The sequence below is a fragment of the Siniperca chuatsi genome, linkage group LG8 (genome assembly GCF_020085105.1).
Source record: "Siniperca chuatsi isolate FFG_IHB_CAS linkage group LG8, ASM2008510v1, whole genome shotgun sequence".
NCBI lineage: Eukaryota > Metazoa > Chordata > Actinopteri > Centrarchiformes > Sinipercidae > Siniperca > Siniperca chuatsi.
The window spans coordinates 5,576,059-5,585,276 of NC_058049.1; the positions used below are offsets into that span (position 1 = coordinate 5,576,059).

General features: G+C 37.8%; 1 long non-coding RNA gene across 1 annotated transcript; it reads right to left on the reverse strand.

Moving 5' to 3' along the window:
• Positions 1-438: 438 nt before the first annotated feature.
• Positions 439-2,046, reverse strand: LOC122880199. The gene is made up of 2 exons (XR_006378863.1): positions 1,860-2,046; positions 439-918 (listed from the first exon to the last, which is right to left on the reverse strand). It is a non-coding gene; the product is annotated as an uncharacterized LOC122880199 (long non-coding RNA).
• Positions 2,047-9,218: the final 7,172 nt, after the last annotated feature.

A 9,218-nucleotide genomic window follows, 5' to 3' on the forward strand; every position in this document is an offset into this window, starting at 1 on the left:
ATAAAACTTTCTTCAATTTGAATCTTCATAGATGATTAGCCTACTTATTAAAAAATACTATAAAAACGTAGATTGATGTCAGCTAACCCATAGAGACAGGACTGGGTTTACCCTCCATTACATCCCAGGATATCATTCATGTACACTTTTATTTGGAGGCAGATGTCACCCCCTCTCCAGAATCGCCCCGGGGCCAGTCTCCGGCCCGCTGCCCGGGGTTGGGGAGGCTGAGCTCGGCCTGACAGGCGGCTGGTGGCTCTTCAATGCGGCGGAGGAAATTAAATTACCGCTCCTGTTGCCCGCTTTGTAAACAAGACAAAAGCCAATGATACGGCCAATTACACTTAAATACGACGCATGTGTACAACAGGCTCTCAGAGCAGCCCGGTTTTAGACTGTGGAATCAGGGATGGAGAGGAGGATAAACACACTGTGCGCTCAGTTTTTGTTTTTATTTGTCCTGTAGAGATTTGTCACAGTTTTATGCCCATATGATTTTTTTATTCATTTATTTAAATAGCTCATAGCAGTTTGCAAAAGAACTGGTGCAGTCCTGAGAGCGAATGAGATGTGTCTAAATGAAAAATGACATAAAAAATATGAATATATATAGTTATGACGGTCACCAAATCGTTTCAGCGGCTGCATTAGGCTAAATCAAAGGTTTGTAGGCTATAGCAAAATATTCATGCAAAAATATGCATTTTCCTTTTAAATTATTGTGGGCGACAAAAGAATATCTAATTAATGAGTCACCTTGGTCGTTAAAAATACCTACGATATATTTACATTTTGTAACAAAGCAGGAAGTACTCTCACATTCCTGATTAACAAAAAAAGAATGGCCATTTCCCTCTGTAGTGGTGCATCTTGCAGCAGTTGTGCAGCTCTTGACGAAATTGTTGATTTTCGTGATTCCTGCAGACAAAAGAGAAATGCATATTAAAATCTATGGAGGCTAGTTTGTAGATTTTATTGATTGGTTAAATAGTATTGATTGAGAAAATATGAATGGCTTTATTTCAGACATCACTGACTTAGCATATGTTGCAAAATTATAGTTAGTATTCAGAGGCCTATCTACTACTTTTTGGAATAATAATACCAAAAACAATAATAAAACAATAATCATAATGTGTATTTTCTATACAGAAAATTGACAGGTGACATTGCCAGTCGTCAGTTTAAATCTACAAAAGAAGATAAATCCGTGAACCCAATCTTTTTTCCTCTCCAAAAATCCTCAACAAAGTCTGCCCTCGCAGTCTCACAATAAACCCCCGATGAAAATGGCGATCAGAGTAAATAAAATAGATGGTCTTTATCAAAGTAAATTAGATTCAACTAAATAGTTCACCGGAGGGGCAGAGCAGTTCCTGTAATTCACTTTAAGGTTCACCAACTTACTCAATAAAGCCCTGGCTAGGAATCTAACTGATGTCTAATCGATAGGTTTATCTGAGGCAAACAGCTGGGAAGAGTAAAATGAATCGGTTTGCATTTAAAAGGAAAAGAAGAAAAGATAAAGTCGAGAAATCTGACGTCCAGTAATGAAATGATGGTTTTATTTTATCTTTTTGTGTCGATTTTTTTCCAAATAGACCAATCTCACAAGGGAAAAAGTTGAGCATGAAACATAATTTTTCTTTATTTTTTTTAACCAATATAATATTAATGCGTTAAGTTAAATTCAATTTATAAATCAAGTCCGAATAACAACAACAACAACAACAACAACAATAATAATAATAATAATAATAATACTACTACTACTACTAATAATAATAATAATAATCATAGTCATGATTATGATTATGATTATTATGATAATCAGATCAATATTTGTCAAACAAAATTACCTGCTTTTCTTGCAGCCTATGCGGCCTGTAACGCTCAGTGCAGCAACACGACATCCCTCCATCCTCCCAGTCCCAAGCCTGCATTTCAGCGATCTCTCCTCTTTTTTCACTGTTTTTACTCCCCCCCCCCTTTCCACTCCGTGCAGTTTCGAGTCGTCTGATCCGGGCAGGAGGCGCCAGGTTTTCCCCTGAGGGGAGGCGAAGAGTCAAGGACTGAACCCTCCAAATGCAGAATAATGTAATTGTACACTCTCTGTAAAAAGGGTTCCACTATGCAGAATGCTTCTTTATGGGGTTGTAGTGTATAGCAGAACCCTACACTCTTAGCAAAAAAGGTCCTGGGGTCTACAGAAAGGTGATTCTTCCTCCATCACAGAACCCTGGTTGTTGTACACTCTCAAGAAAAGAGGTTTCACAGGCTGCAACGGCATAAATAATGGTTCTTTCTAGGTTGGCAGCATGCAGAAGCTCACTGGTGATTGTGTGTAACATGTTCTTATGGCAGTTAAAGGAAAATCACAGTTTGTGGTACTGATATATAATAATGTGTTCAGCTTCTTATTGAGTATTATGGACATGGTGACATCAGAGTCCTTCAGGACAAGCAACACAAATGTGCAGATGATCAGAAAGGTTGTGAATAAACAGCTAAGCTTATACATAGCATAACCTAAAAAATCTTTTTTGGAAGTGAAAATGAAAGTCAATGCTCCTTTAAAAAAAACTGTGTAGCAACAACTACAGTAAGTAAACTAGGTCAAGGCTGCTCTACAATATTTATTGGATGTTTACAATGAACAGTTTGGTTAATCATTTTCATGTTGAGTTTTAATGTTAAAATCAATGGTTTTCACTTCTAAACAAGTAGTTTAGTTATTAAACTCAATAATAAGACCCCGGTCTTAAAAACAAAATTTGATATAATCCACTACAAAAAAAGCCAAACAAAAAAACCCCAACCTTACCTTCTATGACATTACTACAAATGTGTATTTTTGACAGAAAAATGTAGTCACGACTTTGGTTAACTTGAGAAAGCCCAGACTCAGACCCAGAGTCCATGCTACTTTTCCTACATTTCAACAGAACATGTAGCCTGTTTTTGGACAAATAAGTTCACATTTCATGGGAGATTTCTGCGCTGTTAGCAAATGTTCTTCTTAAAGTTTCAGAACCACCTTATGGTTCTTACACTTTAACAGGACCTCATTCAGATTGCGACGGTGACAGTAATCTTTTAAGTTAGCATGTGCAAACAGCAAGACCAATGAATTACACAGAACTCTTCTCTCGTGTGTCTATTGTCCTTAAATGTTTTTGGCTACTCTGCCCGCATCAGGGTTGTAAAAGTGTGGACTAAACATATGGGCATGTGGGAAAACAGTTGTGCAACAAGAGCTTTACTTCTGTTTGTTTACAATGATTTTCAGGGAACCTGTGGAGTCCACACTCTTTCAAAAAGGTGATTTAAACTTGTGGGAAAAAATGTGCATGCTCAACAAAAAAATCATTGTAGGCTGCAGCAACAAGAAATGGTTACTGTACATTGATTTGAACAGCTGGTTTTTAATCACTAGGAAGAGATTATTTAAAGCATGACCCTGGCAATGCAGGACAATGTATGTACCAAAGTGACAGCACAAAAAGTTGTTGTATTTCTAAAACTGCCGCAGAATGTTGAAGAATAAGTGAATAAATGATGATAAAGTGTAAAAAGAAGTATTGAGAACCACATTTTTGTCACAAAGACGTTTCCTGGAGTTTACAGGTCGAGCAAACCCCCTGCCCTGACCACTGAACCATGTTTTTTCTGGGTGTATCGTCTGAAATTCAACCTAATAGCAGCAGAGAGCCAAACAGGGCCTGGGAGGGAGGAGGATGACAGGCTTCGTCACACTAATCTCCGACATCCTTGATTGCAGAGGCAGCTTTTTTCCCCCTCCCCAGGTCTGGGATCATTTCAGCTGTCAATTTAAATGTGTCCGTTATCGGACAACTTAGCGGCTAGACATCCATTATCGGACGCCCTTACCGTCTGGTGTTCCTTTTGCATTTTTTTTTTTACAAAATTTGGACAAGACTCCACAAACAACCAGCTGAAAAAGGAGTTTAACCATGCCTGTCCATTTTTGCTGATACACACATTCATTCATTTTCGGATTGAATGTCAGCTCGTTCTCCTGGTGTTTCAGTGGGCAAACTCAGGCCAAATCTCTTGTCTTGAACTGGAAGTGAAAAAAGCATCATTGTCCGATGATGGAACTAGGTGTTTGTATCAAAGACCTGCATTGTTACATTATCCCATCGCTGCGCACAGGTTACACAAATAAGAAACTGATATTTAGTTTCTTTCACAGTGTTTCCCCCCCTCATCATTTCTCTTTACAGAAACAATTAGTGAACACCAAGTCCAAGGAAGCGCTTTCCATGATGAACTGTGGAAAACCCCAATGGCCAATAACAAAGAGGCTTTACACAAACTAATGACACACAACAATGTCTAACAATATTAACAGCATCAGCAACAGCAGTAACAGGCTTAATCATCTTCATAATGATAATGACTAGCTCAGTGGTGGAAGGTATATTGGCTTAAGAACTGCACTTAAGTACAATTTTGAGGTACTTGTAGTTTACTTGAGTATTTCAATTTGATGCCACTTTATGCTACTTCTACTCCACAACATGTCAGAGGAAAATATTGTACTTTTTGTTACATTTATATGACAGCTATAATTACTCATCACTTTGCTGAATAATATTTTTCATATAAAACAAATGATCATCTTATAAGATATGAAGGATTATACATTATAGTTAAAAATTGGTCCATCCCTAATTAGCGACATTAGAATTCTGCTCACAAATTATTGTATCGATAATAATAATACAATCATTATGTTAATTTAATATTGTGAGAGGGAGTATTTTGCACAATGAGTACTTTTACTTTTGATACTTGAAGTACATGTCGCTGATAATACTTTAGCACTTTGCTTATGTAACAATTTTAATGGAGGACATTGGAGTAGGGTATTTATTTCTGAGTAAACAATCTGAATGTGGAAGTTATATAGTAACGGTAATGCGTGGAATCTTGAGTTCAATCTGTTCAATGGATAAACTAATTTCATATTTCCTAATGTGCGTATTTATAATAAATATCGTTTAAGTAACATTAATATTCTGTTAGCACATGCCTATATAAGCTAACCTAAATAGATGTACAGTCAAAATAAAATGTTTGATTACCTACACGAGTCTTAAATGCTTTAAAACTAGTCATAGAATCCACAGCTCTGATTGGCTGAGGGCGTTCGAAAGCGTTGCGCACCTGCTAGTCTGCGTAATAGTGTGATTCAGATACGTGTAGTCCTGCGCGTGCATTGACTAGTATGGCATTGATGATAGGTCGCCTCCAAGGAAGGAAGAACTGAATAATAATGATAGTAGTAGTTATATATTAGTAGTAGGAGGTCTATACGCACTCCTTTTTAAATGGCCTCTTCCATCGTCTACACATAGCCTCTACTGCCTCTTATTTGTTCTGTTCATTTTAATTTGGTGTGTAGGTCCCTGGCCTCCCAAATGAAAGCTTAACCGACCGGTAGGTCGCTAATATATCGGGGAGGCAACTGTGACAAATTCCTATTGTCTCCGCTTTGCTGGTACTTTATTACCCAGACGAGCAGCATGGCCTGGAGATAACGATTCATCACGCACAGCCGGCAACCATAGACAACGCCTTTGGGCAAAGTCAGCGAGGGGCTTTCATATTGAGAGAGGTGTGTGTGTGTGTGTGTGTGTGTGTGTGTGTGTGTGTGTGTGTGTGTGTGAGAGAGAGAGAGAGAGAGAGAGAGAGAGAGAGAGAGAGAGAGAAAGAGAGAGAGAGACAGGGGGGACCTTAATTGGCAATGGGTTTTTATTGCATTAGTAAAATTGCTGATTACAATCCTGCACAGCATCATGTCATGTTTGCATTTAAAACCTATAGGTAGACCTCCTATTGGCCTATTTTTATAACTAGTTTTATATTGGCGGCCAATAATAAGTCAGGGATCTTTATTTAAAAAATAATAATAATATAAATTCCCTCATGTTAGCTATAGCTTATTAGATAAAATTTGAATGATCCTTTTGGGAAAACTGGGTCAATGCTGCAGCAGATAGAGAGATGTCTAAGAATAGAGCAAAAATGGCCCAATGAAGATTCTTCAACAAGCATTTAGAGCAGGAAAACAGGGAGCATAAGCAGTTCATGCAAAATAATTATATATCTAATAACAGTGTTTCCCTTTGCAGAATGGAATGTCAGACGTGCATCTAAATGGGGAAAGATGTTTGTGAGTTTGGTGTAAAAGGTGTTTAAATAACATTTGGCTGAATATTATGTCACTGAATTATCTTTCTGAACTCTCTAACTCGTGGTCAAAACAAGACCTATACCAAAAATGTGAAAAAGACTTTCATTTTAAAAACTGGATGAATAGGAATGTTTCCTTGTGTAGCTTGAATAACAACACAGAATCATTTGGTAATTATTTTGTTCTGCTCAGATGTGTGTAGAAGTACGAATGTAAACTGAAAAGAGACCATATGATGAGAATTTTCATGGAGTTAAAGGTCTGAAGAGTCCTACTGCGCAGAAATCAGATGACTTTTTCAAAACATTTTAATACCCTTCATTACAACAGCAGCTCATGGGAACTAATCAGTGAACGGCCTAAATTGTTGAGAATAATGAAACAAGACACTCGGTGTCTTGTTGAGTAAGCTCTGGTTGTCAGGCTCAATAAAGAGAACTGATATTGCTCCTGATGATTAGAGGTTTACACTTCTACTGTTGTGTTCAACATGTTGGCAAAGAGCCTCATTCATGCTCATGCAGGGCCTCACCTCATACAGGACACGAGCTGTAGGATTAGAATTGCAGTGACATTTCCTGCTTCATGACATGTGAGTGTGAGGATCATAGTCTCTACAAAAAAAATCATTATTGGTCTTCAAAGAAAAATCTTTTTTGGGGGAATATTTTGGAATTTTAGTATAAAATTGGTAAAAAAAAAAAAGATTAAATGTGCAATGTTTAAAGTATCAGTGCACTGAGCAGTGCCTATTTTCTCTTGGTCTTCGAAACCTATAAGTGTCTTAGTTTGGTCAAATGTAATAAATAACCCACAGTAAAGCAACAAAAGCAAAATTAAAAAAAATCCCAAAACAACAATATAAATACATTTGGGTTGATGAATGTGAGGTCTTTCACATTAAGATTGAGTTGGCACAGGGAAGATATGCTGCTTTTATTGCTCTCACGGTTACAAATTGATGTCAGAAAGCAACGCAATACATCGTTCAGTAGTTATCAGAAAAGAGGGTCCCTACTGAAGAATGTGAAGTGAATTTCACTGTTCTCACTGACTAAATGTTGGCATAGTTAAAGAATATATAGGGAAGAGTCATCTCACAATAATAGAGAATCATGCGACTCCAAACTAAAACTGATAAGAAACGTCTCACAATGACTTTCATTAGAGGCAGTCATTAAAAGGCCTGGTCTCAGGTGAGAACATCTGCAGGTCTTTAAAGTCCCCTACATAAAAATAATAACAGGACCTGCCACATTAACCCTATAAAGTGTAAAAACCAACATCATGCAGGCATTCCAATCAGCCTAAAGTAATTTATTTATTCAGAATATATAGATATAAATACATTTACATTCAAGGTATTAGGCTTATACTTCATACTATAACAGTAAGATGCACATGGCACACAAGTAAAGCAAGAGAAAAGTGTCAAATTAAAGCAATACATGAACAACTTAACATAATAAGAAAAACCTGATACTAATTCTAACATACAGTAATAGAGTGTACCAGCATAGAGGTGTACTGTGCCATAACAGCACTTAACTCTCCATTGAACACTTGAACTAACCTTCACTGATTCATCAACACTTAGCCTACAAGGTCTGAAGATCTTGTGAGAATGTATTGATATGACACTTGAGTAACAGTTAAAATCCTAAAGCTGAAACCACAGATTTGGATTTTTAAACACCTTTTTTTGCTCTTCTGGCAAAAAAAAAAAAAAATGTGGATCCACGACACGACAAAGTTCGGGAACCCCTGTGTTGGCGCATAAAAACAACTTGGTTTGTGGCACTAAAGGTGACGCAAAGACATCACATCCCTGCTGCTGACATCACCAACAGGGAGAGATGTGTTACCCCAAAGAGGCTTTCAAACATTATTTTCCGCCTTCCGGCTCATAGATCTTCCTGGTTTTGCATAAACGGCCAATTACCTTGTCAGTAAGCTGATCTGAGGCTCAGTGCATCCTCTCGTACCTATTCATTTTATTGTAACGCGCAAATATAAACCGGCCTAATAGCAGCTACACTCGCACTGTTCACGTCCCCGCACCGTTATTGATATGGCCTTGAATTCACACAATTGATTTTTATGCTTCCCTCTAGCCACCTTGTGCAGTTGAGAGATATCTTTATTCGCACGGAAAGTGAAATAAGTGCGTAATAAAACGGTGATATATTAAATTCGTTTTTCCCCGTGTCGCGGTTTTATTATGAGTCATTTTTCATTTTTATTGAATTGAGACCCTGGCGATCCTCGTCGACGCTTCGAGCGGAGAAAGGTTAAATAATTTGTGCAAATCAGCAACGCCGAGTTTCACATTTGGCTTCAGGATCTGACTCCAGCTGCTATTTATCTATCTATCTATCTATCTATCTATCTATCTATCTATCTATCTATCTATCTATCTATCTATCTATCTATCTATCTATCTATCTATCTATCTATCTATCTATCTATCTAATCTTTTCTCTTCATTTGGAGATGAAAAGCCTTTATTTTACTCCTGGGTGTGTATGCTGTTTCCCATACAGGCTAAATATCGCTTACGGTCGGTTTGCATTTCATTACTTTGTGATAATGTACGTTGGAATGGGCCTATCAGTGCCTCTAAATCAGGCCTATACTCTGCACACTTCCCGTCAATATCAGTGGATTTATGGCTTCATTGTGTGCAACAATGCAACTTATTATTGCTTCAGCGGCACACACACACACACACACACACACACACACAAATCTGGTCCAGTATTTGTTGTGTCTTGTAGGACATAGTGTACTGATGCAAGCTGTCTTTAAAAATAAGGGGATGACATTCAGGCCCATTCTGCAGCATGATCAGCATCTTGCCAATTTGTCTCATATTCGCTCAGTGCTCATTGATCCGAATATTGGTGGTCCCTAAACTGGGGTAACGGCAAACTCTAGGGGTCCTTGGACGAGTTATACAGGTCCATGTGGCTGGTTTAATTGCACGGGCAGTGAA